Source organism: Magnolia sinica, chromosome 15, assembly GCF_029962835.1.
Source record: "Magnolia sinica isolate HGM2019 chromosome 15, MsV1, whole genome shotgun sequence".
In the NCBI taxonomy this organism is placed as follows: Eukaryota; Viridiplantae; Streptophyta; class Magnoliopsida; order Magnoliales; family Magnoliaceae; genus Magnolia; species Magnolia sinica.
The window spans coordinates 69,118,742-69,133,820 of record NC_080587.1 but is presented as its reverse complement, the minus strand read 5'-3'; the positions used below and the strand labels follow the sequence as shown (position 1 = coordinate 69,133,820).

At 42.0% G+C, this 15,079-nt stretch overlaps 1 pseudogene; it reads right to left on the bottom strand.

Moving 5' to 3' along the window:
* Positions 1-4,988: 4,988 nt before the first annotated feature.
* Positions 4,989-13,397, bottom strand: LOC131226978 (non-functional NADPH-dependent codeinone reductase 2-like; annotated as a pseudogene).
* Positions 13,398-15,079: the final 1,682 nt, after the last annotated feature.

Genomic DNA, 15,079 nt, shown 5'->3' with positions numbered 1-15,079 from the left:
CAAACCTGGTTGTGGATGAAGAAGTTGATGTGAGCACCATGCCTGCCAGCGGATTATGATCCAGTATTGTTCTGACAATACCAAAGTTGCTGCTAAGCAAGCTATACGGTGAATGATTGTGCGGAAGAATTCTATCACAAATCCCTCGCAAACCCTTACACAATGACGTACAGAGACTGAATAGCAAGTTGCAACAGGTAGCAAGGTTCATGGGTGGACTACGCATGTCTGTACAAGATCGTGTCATGATGCAAGTTGTCTAGATAACCTATTGCGAGAAAGCTGAGTGGTGGGGAGGACCACCTTAGGACCCACGCGGGCCACATGTAGGCTTGAGACAGAGAGCCAGTTAGGGGATGTTTTTGACCTCCCCCTGCCATGAATCAAGATTTGGAAAGTAGGCAAGTTAGGCAACAAGAGGAGTACCCAACACTAGAAACACATCTTAGAACTCTATACTCCACGCCTCCACCCTAGCTGGCCGTTTGTTACAAGTGTGGTCAACTTGGGCATCGGTCTAATCAATGGCCCTTAGAGACAGATGGCTAACTTGACTACTAACTCAGGGGAGGTGGATGAGGATTGGTCAGAACCTGATGAGGAGGTAGATGAAGATCTCCAAGACAAGGATGAAGATGACGAGTGGACTTATGAAGATCAAAGGGGTATCTATTCTTGTGAGGAAACTATTGTATAGACCAAAGCAGGAACTGAAATTGTAACAAAACAACATCTTCAGAACCAAGTGGCGTGTCAATGGAAAGGTCTATGACATGATCATCAACGGAGGCAGTAGCAAGAATATTGTGTCCAAGGCCATAATGGACAAGTTATTACTGAAGATGGAAAAACACCCTTCTCCGTACACAATTTTCTAGTTTAAAGAGGTCAACGAAACTAAGGTAATAGAAAAAAATAAATAAATGCTGAATTCTGTTTTCAATTGGTAATATTATAAAGATATGTGATATGGTTAATGTGGAAGCCTGCCACATGTTACTTGGTATATCATGGCAGTACGATGTGGACTCTACGTATAGAGATTAGGACAATATTTGCATCTTCTTCAAAGATGGAAGGAACATCACCCTTATCCCTGTGAGAGGGGATGACCAACCCGAAGCTTCTTAAGTGGAGGGCGGTCCTTCTTGCTTGTGAAGGATTTTGTAAAAGAGTTCAAGGAAATAGGAGAGATGTATGCGTTGGTAGTGAAGGGTGAAGACAGAACCTATGAAGATTCTAGAAAAAATAACACTGTTGATGAAGAAATTCAAGGAGATTGCACTGGAAGATCTTGTAGATGTATTATTTCCTATGAGGAATATTCAGCACCATATTGACCTTGTCCCATATGCTAGTTTACCCAATCTACCACATTATAGGATTTAGTCCAAAGGAGAGAAATATTATAGGGCAAGGTGGTGGAATTGAAGAAAGCACGAGCCAATGTGCTGTAGTGGCCTTATTAACCCCTAAGAAAGATGGGAGTTTTCAAATATGCCTGGATAGCTAGGCTATCAATAAAATCACCATAAAATACAGATTTCCGGTGCCTATGCTAGATGTTTACCTATGCTAGATGCATTAGAAGGGTCAAGGGTGATCTCTTCTCGTCTACCGCGCACCCTCCATGTGAATGTATTTTGCCTAAAGGCCTGATGGTAGGTGCAGCTGAGTCCAAATAGGCTTTTGCCCTTGGTTGTCCTCGTATTTCCTAACAAGAAACTTTGGGCATGCTTAGCAGTGGATGTGATCGCCTTCCTGGTTGGTTCTTTTTGGCCATGGATCAATGAATGCTTTTGTTGTGTTCTCTAGATCCCCTCTGGGAGGGATGGTTACTCACTTTAGTATTTACATCCTGCATGTGTAGGCTGACTGAAATCTTCATTCAGTGGGCCACCATGTGGACGAGCGGTGACCCAAAAATAATACCAACCGGACGATTATGGTTATCAATTTTGCCCATTGATAATGCACTCGTTGGCCTTTTGGTTTGAGGTAAGCTTGATAATAGTCAGGCCGACTATTCTTGGCCTGTAATAGAAGTCTGTTGGTTTGAATATGTCCTGATTTTGAAGCCTGATTAATAAACATTCTAGGGCCATCCCCAGGTTTTGCAAAATTTTCAACTGAGGGTGCTGCGATCAGCAAGCAGGCTCAAGGTATTCAAAATCGGTTATTGTAGGGCCGTTATGTAACGGTTACAGTCATAACCGTTACACATTATGGGGTCAAAATGGCCATAATAGCTGTTACAGGAAAAACAGGCCGTAACAGTCTCATAGCGATCCTGTAACAATTTTTTCAAAAAATAAAAAAAAGGGTCGTAATGGCCGATAATATCATAACGGTAACAGTGATGGCCGTTATGGCTGTTGTTACCGTTTTGGAACACCTCAGGCTGGACCCGAGCATGACTCTTGGTTTGATTGAAATCGAGTGTGGTCGATCCGGTTCAGACCAGGGTGCTGCGATCCCTGTTTATGGAATGCAATTCTTTGGCCATGGGTTTGTGGATGGGGTGGTCCTTTGTATCTTTCGTCATAGATCATGATGGGCTAAAGTAGGTGCGAGTTTCGGAGCATTAACAAAATGTCTACAGAACTCATGGCATGCATGCATGCCATGATCATGGGTCCCATTGTTGACAGACTGTGGCCCCAGAATCACATTGATTGTGTGATCGTGGCTATCGGTGTAGATCAAACGGGTGGGGTTAGGAAGAGTTTTTTCAAAAGTGTAAATTAGATTTGTGAAATGAGATGGTTTAGATCAACCAGTTGATGTAATTTCTGGGCTATGCTCCGTCTGTTTGGGGGTGGGTTGGGTTCAGTCCATGTCTAACCCATTTATTGGAAGACCCATGACTAGGGGTGTACATCGAGTTGAGCAGGCCTCAGCTCGACTTGGCTTGGCTCGGCTTGGCCACTAGCTGACCTCAGCTTGAACTCGGCTCGGCTCGGTTCAGTCAGCAACTCAGGCCAGATCGAGCCGAGTTCTAGCCAAGATCGAGCCGAGTTTGCCATTGCAGCATTTTCACAAACACCTTGACTGCACCTTCAAAATCTCACTGTATTTGAGATAGCAGCAATGGTTTTACAGGTATTTTATCAAACACCTTTTAAGAAACATAAAAATCAAGAAAAAAAGGGTATTGGTTTCCTATACGTAACTTCCTTGCCACCATCCACACTTCGTTGGGTCATTTCATCAAACACTTGGTGAGCAACATCAATATCAAATGGAGGAAGACTGAGGTGAGTGCCTGAGAGAGGAGGGAGAGACTAGAGAGAGAGAGAGAGAGAGAGGGAGGAAGACTGGAAGAGGGGAGCTCGAGCTCGGGTTAGGGTTTAGGGGCGCCGAGTAAGGGAAAGGGCTAAAGGGGTTAGGGTTCGTGTGGCCAGGTAAAGGAAAAAGAGTAACGGTAAGTAGGGTTTTTTTTTTTTTTTGTTTTTTTGAAGGGTATATATACCCATGCACCGAGTCGAGCCGAGTTTGAGCTGGATTCGATCCGAGTCGAGTTGAGCTGGGACAAGCTCGAACTCGTTTTTGAGCTCCAAAAATCAGCTCGACTTGGTTCGAACAACTTAGCTTCAAACCGAGTCGAGTGGAGCGAGCCAACCGATCTAGCTCGGTTCGTGTACACCCCTACCCATGACCCATTACGCTTTTGCCCAACCTGACCTACTTAAAATTCAGCAAGCCCATTCCTGACAAACCTACTCCATTTACTTGTAATTGGGTGGGGCTTGATTTACCTGATTTCACTTTCCAGGACCAATCTCAGTCTCAATGGTCGGGTCATCTGGCCAAACCCATTCATGACCTATCTGGGTTGGGTTGGGTTCAACCAAGCCTGGCCCATTTACTTAAGTGGGTTAATTTTCTAGTCCGACCTATTGGGTCTTAAAATGGCGTCTACATGAAATTAAGGGACTTAGACGATGCGTGACCTGAAGTTGAGGCCCATAATTCGTTAATCCAGACCTGAAGTGGAGGCCCACGATTCGTTAATCCAGTCACATGATAAGAAATTAGCTAGTGGGCCCACTGTATGGAAGCCTTCCAATGCAACTAGTTGCAATTGAATTAGTTGGCATCCATGCCATCTGTCTCCACCGTACATTAGGTTCGATGTGAGCCTACCACTGAGACATGATTAAGGACCCACCTGGTTGTCCCAAGCAATCGTTACCGGACCATCTTCTACGAATAATCTTGTCCATCCATTCATCAGATCAAATATGATTTTCATTAGGCTGTAAAGAGCAGACTGGACCTAAAAGACGGTCCGGAAGGGTGATGTGGGTGCCAAAGAGCCCAAATGCAACTAGCTGCATGGAAAGGTTTCCATGAACCTATCTCACTAGATCCTAACCGTCGAAATTTGGGATGGGTCTGGGTTAATTCCATTTTTTTGGGTTGGTTCCACACCTGATCCATTTGACAATTAGGGTGTTGTTTTGAACCCAGACCTGATGCAATGGACCACAATTATTTTGAGCAAAAATCAAGATGGTTTATTCATCATCAGGAACACACAAGCACGGTTAAATCTCATCCAGGTATTGCTTGCTTTTCTTACCGTTCATTAATTGAATCTATGTTGATGAGGCCCGCTCACGTGTGCCAATATGGAACGTGTGTGAGATCTGTGCTTTTCATCTGGTTGGGAATAATGCCTAGATCATTGGCCTAAAATGTCATGCAGTTTCACTACTTAAGTGGGCCACGATATACAGATAAACTGAGGTTAACTACAAAATTTCCAACTGCCCAGTCGTGGCCCACTGCGAGTGAAAAATGGCCCAAATTTAAGGCTTGAAGATATATGGTGCAGCCCACCTGATAGAAAGCTCAGATCTTGCACACGTGTTCATATTGGCACATGTGTATGTGTGTGGATGAACAGGGCTTCCACACGCCTGTGGGATTAACAAACGTCTCCTCATCAACGTACATCTATACCGTACAATAGACAGAGGTATTTATGCCTCCTCGTCCCAGACCTTCTCTACTGACTCGAATGCCCCACCTGGTGAAATGAATAGTTCTGCTGAAAATCCTCTCTTCCGTGGAATCTGACTGATTTGATGCAGATCTTGTTTACTCAATTCCCAATCGAAGATCTGACGGTTCTCCTTCATTCTCTCCTTGTTGAAACTTTTCACCACTGCACTCACTCCTTGCTCATACAACCACCTTCGAAAAACCCATGTGACATTGATACATTGTCAGATCGACCATTTATTTAGTGGCTCTTATACAGATGGGCCTTTGTGAAAAAAAAAAACAAATCATATTGATTGGACTATCCTAGCCATCTAATCAGTGGGACTCCTGCATGCTTAATGTGAACCATTAAGCATTTTTAGCCTTTAGAGTCAATTTGAAGGATACCATTTTCGATGGTCAGGATTTCCTTCATATTTCCCGATGGGGAGAGTTTTCAAACCTGAGCAATGGTTCTTCCGGGCCTTCGCAATTTCTTTGAGGACTAGACTCTCCATCACTGCAGATGAGCGCCACCAAGCTCCCTTGGCCTGAGAGGAGAAAATGCACTCACATGAATTCCATTCACCTTGCACATGTTGTATTTGATGTCTTAAATCTAATATGATTCTGCGTGGATTATTTTTCACGCAATTGCGAAAGTGCAGGATTTATTTCCGATTTCGTTTATGATTCTTTCTGATTTTGTTTGAGATTTTTCTACAACGATATATATGGGTGTAAATAGAATTGAGAGGTATTATTCTAAGAGATTTTAAGGTTTCTAAAAGGGTTCTAGGGTTTCAAGGGTTTGGAGAAAAGGTAAGGTTTGAGGATTGCTCAAGCCGAGTAAGTCCTCCATCTTTGTAATCTGTGCTTTCATAGTGGAATTTCTGTCGCTTTGTGCCGTGGTTTTTTCCTGAAAGGGTTTTTCACGTTAAATCTTTGTATTCTCTCGTGTTTGCTTAGTGCTCTTGGATTGTTATCTTAGATCCATCTTTGTGTAATTCTGCAGTCCAAATCCCAACAAGTGACATCAGAGCTATCGTTAGGGCACAGATCTGGATCTACAGGATTAACATCAATGGAAAATGTCAAGTTTGATATTGAAAAGTACTCAGGCAAAAATAATTTTGAGCTATGGAAGATTAAGATGATTAGTCTATTAACCAAGCAAGGCAAGGCAAGGCAAGGCAATGCTAAGGAGTTTAGTCAGGGGCCTTCAAAATGTTATTCTTGAGTCTGACTCCACCTGGGTCGTACGGTGTCTTTAAATGAGTTGTGCCCCCTCCTGGAAGTGGGCATATTGGCTAACCAGAATTGCTTCCCTCTTCAGCAGGGGATCCTTTCGTTTAGCTCACATTCTTCGGGAAGCAAATCGTCCGGTTGACAGCTCGGTGAAGCAGGGAAGCAAGCTACAGATCAACAGAATTTTTCTAGCATTTCCTCCTTACCTTGCGTCACAAGAGGCCAAATTCTTCTCAACAAAGCAGGCCTTGGGTCCATCAGAGAGCATGCGCCTAGACCTATTTTTTAGTCCCAGCTTCTCGGTTCTGGTTCCCGGGTCCTGGTTTAGTTTTTGTAGTTGGGTTGTCAGGCCCCTTTTTTGTATAGCATATGATAGGTGGGACAGGTTATTTTTCCCTGTTTCCCTCCGGAAGATCCTAGGCTGTATCTTTGCAAAGTTAATGACAGATACTTTTTGACAAAAAAAAGGAGGCAAAGCTAAGGATCTTGAGGAGCAGAAATTGACTATGAAAGATGAACAATGAGATATTCGTGATAGGAATGCTTTAGCCTCCATATGTTTATGTCTTACTGATAAAGTTGTCTATAATGTTTTGAGGGAGAAAACTGCGGCTAGTTTATGGGCGAAGTTAGATGATATCTATGTAAAAAAATCTTCTGAAAATCGCCCACACTTAAGGCTACAGTGGTATAACTTTAAGATGACAGAAGGTGGAGATCTAGAGGCACACATCAACAACTTTAATAAATTAGTTTGTAAACTGCTGGATATGGAGGAAGCGATCAAATATGAGGAACAAATATGTATATTGTTGAATTCTCTTCTGGCGTCGTATGAGTCATTCAAGGACACAATGTGCACCACAAATAAAATCTTAAGTGTCGACACCATTATCTCAGCCTTTCAAGGGAAGGCCATGAGAAAGCTAAACAGTGGCATAGGGACATCTTCCGATGCACTGCTTATGAGGGGAAGAAATACTGAGCGAGGTACAAGATCTTCAAGACCTAGATCCAAATCCAAGGGTAAGGACAAATGAAAATTAAATTGTTGGAATTATGGGATGACTGGACATATGAAAAAGGATTGTACCAATCCTAAAGTGAAGAAAGAAAACTTAGAGGCTTCTTCCAAGGGGGTCAATGTTGTCATATTTGATGAAGAGACAATTGGTGGTGATGTTCTGCCTATGTCCATGATTGGTCACTTCCACGATAATCATAAAGATAAATGGATCCTTGACACATGAGCTATCACATGACTCCTCATTGCAGTTGGTTCGCCGGTTATAAGGAATGCGATGGTGGATAGGTCTTTATGGGCAATGACAATGCCTGTAATGTTGTGGCTATTGGTACGGTGAACATTAAGATGTTTGATGGGATGGAGCGTACCTTGACTAATGTCAGGCACGTTCCTGATATAAAGAAAAGTCTGATTTCTCTTGATGTACTCGAGGCTATAGGGTGTAAGTTCACTAGTATTGTTGGTGTCTTTAAAGTTTCAAAAGGGGCACTCCTAGTTATGAGAGCGCAAAGGTACATAAACCTTTATAGGTTGATCGGGAGCACTTCAGTAGGTAGAGCGGCAACAACTATTACAGATTCCACGTCTCTAAGTATGTGGCATGCTCATTTGGGCCACATGAGCGAGCGGGGCATGAAGGTACTATCTAATCGTTGTTTGATTCCAGCTTTTAAAAATTCTGATTTAGATATATGCGAGCATTGTATATATGGTAAACAATCTAGATTATCTTTTAAAACTGAAAAACATGTATGTAAGGGAGTGCTTGATTATGTGCACTTTGACGTATGGGGGCTATAGCCAGAGGTTTCCGTTGGGGGTCGTCATGGTTTGTTTCATTCATTGACGATTACTGCAGGAAAGTTTAGGTTTACTTCATGAAATGTAAAGCTGAAGTTTTCACTATATTCAAATAATGGAAGACAATGGTGGAAAAACAGTCAGGGCGAAAAATAAAAGTTTTAAGGATTGACGATGGTGGAGAATTCATTTTCATTGAGTTTAATGAATATTGTAAGAATGAAGGGATCATTAGGCACAACACAGTATGTCACACGCCCGAACAAAACAGTGTGGTTGAGCAGATAAATCAGACTCTCTTAGAGAGGGCCTGATGCATGTTAAGTGATGCTGCGTTGGGCAAGGATTTATGGACTAAGGTCGTTAACACAGCTTGATATTTGGTGAACCGGTCTCATTCTACGACAATTGAATGTAAAATTTCAGAGAAAGTATGAAGTGGTCATAAGTTGGACTACTCAAATTTGCGTATATTTGATTGTGAGGCTTACTCTCATGTACCGTCAGTTGAGAGAGATAAGCTAGACCATAGAGCTAAAAAATATATTTTTGTTGGCTATGGTATTGGTGTGAAAGGTTTCAAGTTATTCGATAAGGTCACATGCAAAGTCATTACTAGCTGTGATGTCAGATTCAATGAAAGGTCCTTATTCCACAAGAATGATCAAGAGGAGTAAGAGGAACCAGAAAGGTTGATCGTAGACGTCTAGGTTGACATAGATGATACTTAGGCAGAGACAGATGTGCAGATAAAGGTATAGGATCAGGTGGAGCAGCCACCTGTGACAAGAAACTCATCGCGTGATCGCAGGATACCGGCAAGATATAGGGATGACTCTAATATTGCATATGCTCTTGTTACAGATAAGAGGGACTTGTTTACTATTCAGGAGGCTTTTAGTGAGTTACTGCAGAAAAGTGGAAGGTGGCTATGGATGATGAGATGAACTCGTTGCACAAAAATCTTACATGGGAGATGATGGAGCTTTTAGTGGGTCGAAAAGCGATCGGATGCAAGTGGCTATTCAAAAGGAAACAAGATAGATATAAAGCAAGGTTGCTAGTAAAAGGTTATGATTAGAGAGAAGGAATCGACTTCACAAAGATATTCGTGCCGGTGGTTAAGCAAGTCAGATTCTTGTTGGCGCTGGTTGTCCAATACGATCTCGAGATGGAACAGATGGATGTAAAGATTGCATTCCTACATGGAGAGTTGGAAGAGTAGATCTACATGACGTAACCAGAGGGCTAAGAAATTAAAGGGGAAAAGAAAAAAATTTACAGGTTAATGAGGTCGTTGTACAACCTGAAACAGTGGTCTATGCAGTGGTATAAAGAATTTAATTATTTCATGTTGAGTTAGAAATTTACTTGGAGTGAATACGATCACTGTGTCTATTACAAGATACCGAGTGATGGAAAATTCATCATCCTAGCATTGTATGTTGATGATATGCTGATCGTCTATCATTATATATCTGAAATCAACATACTGAAGACTCAGTTATCAGGGACATTCGAGATGAAAGATCTGAAGGCTGCAAAGATGGTTCTCGGCATAGATATTTATAGAGACAGGAAGAGGAACAGACTTTGATTATCACAGACAGAATACTTTGAAAATGTGCTGATCAAGTATGAGATGGACCAAACAAAGCCGGTGAGCGATCCCCACGCGACTCACTTCAAGCTTTCCTCAGAATAATTTCCTAAATTAAATGAGGAAAAACAGGTTATGTCTTATGTACCTTATTCGAATGCGGTTGATAGTTTAATATATACCATGGTCTGTATGAGACCAGATATTTCACAGGCAGTCGGTGTTGTGAGCAGATACACGTTAAACTCCGGCAAGCAACATTGGGAAGCAGTAAAATGGCTACTTCGATACATTTGAGGTATGAAAGATTACGTCTTAACTTTTAATAAGATAGAAATAAAGTTGGTAGGGTATGTGGATTCAAATTACGTAGGCAGTTTGGATTCCAAAAAATCGACTTCAAGTTACTCGTTTGTACTAGCAGGTGGAACAATCAATTGGATGTCGAAGCTTCAGTCCATGGTGACTCTTTCCATGACCGAAGCAGAATATATCGTAGTGATAGAAGCATTTAAAGAAGGTGTTTGGTTCAGAGGCATAATAAATCTGTTAAGATTTTAGCAGGAGGCCGTGTCGGTTAACTGTGATAGCGAGAGCACTATTAATTTGGCTAAAAATTCTGTTTATCACTCACGTACTAAACACATTAATGTTCGTCATCATTTTATCCGACATGTGCTTGAGGAAGGAGGCGTAACTCTGGAGAAGATTCATACCAGCGTGAATCCACTAGACATGCTCACCAAGGTTGTTCCTATAGAGAAATTCAAGTTCTGTGCAATTTCTCTAGGCTTGACGATGGCGTAAAAGGAAGACAGTTGCACGAGAAGCATTGATGAAGCTATAATACGAGGCAACGATAAGAGAAGAGGACAAGAAGCTACATGTTTGAAGATTGAAGACATGGTGGAGATTGTTGTATTTGATTTCTTAAATCTAATCAGATTTTGCGCAGATTTTTCGCGCAACCGCGAAAGCGCGAAATTTGTTTCTAATTTCGTTTATGATTCTTTCCGATTTTGTTTGAGATTCTTTCTACAACTATATATATGGGTATAAACGGGATTGGGAGGTATTATTCTAAGGTATTCTAAATATCTAAAAGGGTTCTAGGGTTTCAAGGGGTGGAGAAAATGTAAGGTTTGAGGCTGAGTGTACAATTGGGTCAGGTTGACTCGAAGATTTAACCTAACTTAACTCTTTAAAAAATTATTATTATTATTATTATTATTTTTTACACAGGTGCACACACCCTGACACACTCACGCCCCCGTGGGATTTCACCACCTATGGATACTCGAACCCTTGACCGGGTGTTGAAACTCCCAAGAGTCTACCACCGGAGCAAGAGTAAGGATCCTAACCCAACTTAACACGATATTTAATAATTATATTATAAATTTTAAAAATAATAATAGGAATAGGTATTTTACCATGAGAAATGCTCCAGTACTATCAGAGCACTATAAGTTACAGTGCTCCAAGTTGTACTGCAATCCTTAGACAGTCCAATCGTGGATCTGAACCGTCCATTAAGTTCAGACCACATTTCATAGGCTACCATACAAAAGTTGCTCTGGTAGGATAATCTAACCACCCTTGATTTGACCTTATTTTCTACAGCCATTCTTTTTCCAAGCCATGGATGGGATTGTTACAGTTGGTTAACAAAAGTGATTATTTAGAATCCTAAGCAATCCAAGATGAGCCCTAACAAATAGATGGATCAAATTGTTTATTGGATATATCTTTGTGTCACAATCTTGACCGTCCATATTAAAGACCATTGATCTAATGGTTAATATTTGGCAAATCAGTGTAATGTTTACATCGTAGCTCATGAAATGTCTGCTGGACCTTACCGAGAGTCTAGATCAGTTGATTGCATCGTCTAAGGGTTCCAATGCATTGCAACTTACATGTCATGCACGTACCCCTTTTCAAACCATCCGAATCATGTGCCCCACTATAGATGGATCGTAGATACAACGAACCATTGTCCACTAACAAAGGCGAGGGAGAGGTTCTTCATCCAAGCGATCTGATTTTGGGGGTATGCCCAATCTGATTTGAGGCAGGGCCCACAATTTGGATTTTGGGTCACATGAATGCGACACGTGTACGGATATCATACCTGATTCACGGCTGGAGGTATCTTGGCATGGGCCATCAGTTGCAATAGCTTCTTGCAAGAGAAGTTGCTGGCCCCGATAGACTTTGTGAGGCCCAGCTTTTGACACTCTTCCATTGCTTCCCACACAGATTTGAAATCCATGGGGACAAGATCCTTGCTGAAGTGAAGGCTTTTCCATCTGGCTTCATGCTCACGGGCATATGAATGAGATAGAGATCAAGGTCCTCCAACCCCATATTCCTACAAGAAACAGATACATTTTCAGTGGGGCCCATCTGGTCCAATGTAACGGTTGACGATGGGTGGGACCCATGTTGCTGGAAGTTCAGTCAATTCGAGTAGTCAATCTGATGAGTCAGCCGATTCTTAAAAAAAATTGTAGTTTTTTGTGTTTGGATACTGAGATCCTCTAGGAGAGGGGAGGCCTTGTCATCATTTAAACTATCTATTTTTCAATGATTTACAACCCATCTTTAAGATGCGAATCATCTAGGGCTTTAAGGGGCCCACCGTGATGTATGGCTTTTATCCACACCGTCCAGCCATTTTTCCATATCATTTTAGTATCTAAGCCAAAAAATGAAGCAGATTCAAAGCTCAAGTGGATCACACCAAAGGAAGAATGATACCAACCGTTGAAACCTTCCTAGGGCCACGGTTATGTTTATTTGCAGCCTGTCCATAAGGTCACAATGACCTGGATGAAGGATAAACACACATATCAGCTTGATCCAAAACTTCTGTGGGCCCTAAAAATTTTCAACGGAAGGCATTTAATCTCATATTGTGGTCCATTCACACCATGTCGGACAACCCAACATTTTTCAGTAAAGAAATCTTAATGAAAATAATAGTACGATTATTACTCTTAAGGGCCCGTTTGGCCGGTCGGATTGGAAGGGCTTGGATGGTATTGGAAGGGATTGAAAGTCAAATCCCTGGATTGGCCTGGCGTGCCAAACAGAGTTGGTGATCTGATCCTAATCCCATGGATCTTAAGACAATCCACTGACAACACCATCATTACCTTTAAATCCCATCCAATCCAACCTAATCCTTTCAAATTTGCCTGGGACGTGTTTGGTTTGAGGGATTGGAAGGAATGAGAAGGTTTAATCCCAGGATTGGCCGGGCGCGCCAAACAGATTGGATATAGCAATCCAGGGATATAGCAATCCCATGGATCTCCAGACAATCCACCGACAACACCATTATTACCTAGAAATCCATGCCATCCACCCTAATACCATTCAATCCCTCCTAATCCACCCGGCCAAACGGGCCCTTAAGGTTTTCTTGAGGGCGGGTACGACAAAGTGACGGTAGGTGTCCGTCCATCGGCGCTTGGAGGTGATGAAGAGCTCGTTGCGGCTCTTGATGATGCCACATCCAATCGCTTCCGCTGCAGCTTCGCCAAGTGGCCGCTCTGTCCCATATAGAAAGGCCATGTCGAAATGCCTATAACCTAGATGGATGGCCTGGATGATCGTGGACACAAGATCATCATCAGGGTTGTTGGTTCCGTTTGCTGTTCCCATTGCCAGCAATGGCATCTTCTCCCCCGAGCTAAGAACTTCTACTGGATTCCCACCCATGCTCTTTCATTGATGAATCACGTAGAAATTTTCGTGGGCTAGCTTATAGACAATGCATGGAATTCGTTTTGCATTCGTTTTGCTGTCTCCATATAGGAATGGACAGGGGCTCTGATGGGCCACCGTGAAGTATGGATTTTATCCACACCGTTCATCTCTTTTTCGATATCATTTTAAGGTACAAGCACAGAAAATGAGCCAGATCTAAGGGTCAAGTGGACCACACCATATGAAGGAGCGGGGTAATGACACCTACCATTAAAACCTTCCCAGGGTCCACCGTGATGGTTAATTGCCGCCCATCCTGTTCATAAGGTCAATGAAGGGAAAAAACAAATATCAACTTATATTCAAAACTTCCATGGCCTTCAAAATTTTTGGACAGTAGGTGTTTAATCCCTATCATGTGATCCGCTTGAGCTTTAGAGCTGCCTTATTTTTGAGATTGTACCCTAAAATAATATGGGAAAATGGATGAACGGTTTGGATAAAACTAATATATCACGGTGGACCCTCAGAGATCCCATCGTTTCTTATAGCGTGTAATATCCAATCCGCGTCCAGCGTCCTTTTTTTAAAAAGAATCCGGAACCTCTGCTTGCCACCAACAGGATTGTTCTTGTTGTTGCGATGTGATTAAGCCACATCATTATAGACTACAATTAAATTTAGAGGTGTACACGAGTCAAACGGAGTCTAGCTTTGTCAGCTCAGCTCGGTCCTTGAGCTTGACCAGCCAGCTCGGCTCGGTTTGGTCATCAGCTCGGGCCAGTCTTAGCTGAGATCGAGTTGAGTTCACCTGTAGAGCATTTTCACAAACACGTGGACTGCACTTTCAAAATCTCATTGTGTGTAAAAATACCTTGTAAGCAATATAAAAAATAAAATAAAAAAGTATTTGTATGGATCCGGATCCATTGGAAGAAAAGCTTTAATGGCTGAAATGAGGACGTGAATTGCCCATTACCTTGCATACAGCAAGTTTTTGTAAATTCACTCTATCAATCCGTCCACCATTTCTTAGGCTCACATTCTCCATTATTTCATATCCGTACCTTCTTTGCCACTAACCACACTTCATTGAGTCATTTCTTCAAACACTTGATGAGCAGCAACAATATCAAAGTAACTGAGTCACCCAACTGGTTCGATCTAATTTCTATTCGAGTTGAGTTTGATTTGAGTCAAGTCAAGCTTGGGCAAGCTTGAATTCGGTTCAAAATTTTTTCAAGCTAAAAAAACCAACTCGACTGGGCTTGAATTCGGTTTCGAACTGAGTTGAATCTTGCTTTTTCGAGTCGAGTTGAGCGAGCTAACCGACCTAACTCTGCCAGCGTACAACTCTACATTTAATGCAACATTGCTGTCAATGTCAATGATGATGTGGACCAATGACAACGTAGAAAACATAAAAATTCTGTTTATTGTAAGTAAAGGATTGTGTATTGTTTTCTTTTAACACTTTTGGAAGTGGCACGTGTGTTGCCGGTGCGGAGGAACCAAAAGAGAAAAGAGTGGAAGGTAAAATTAGAAAAAGGTGTTAGAAACGTGTGAAGAAAATAGCTATTTCCACTTCTTTTCTTGAATCCCAATCATCTGCTGGCCACAAATGAGAAATTCCTGTTTTCAAGAACCGTGGTCCACATCATCATAAGCATTGTCAGTACTATTATATTAAATAC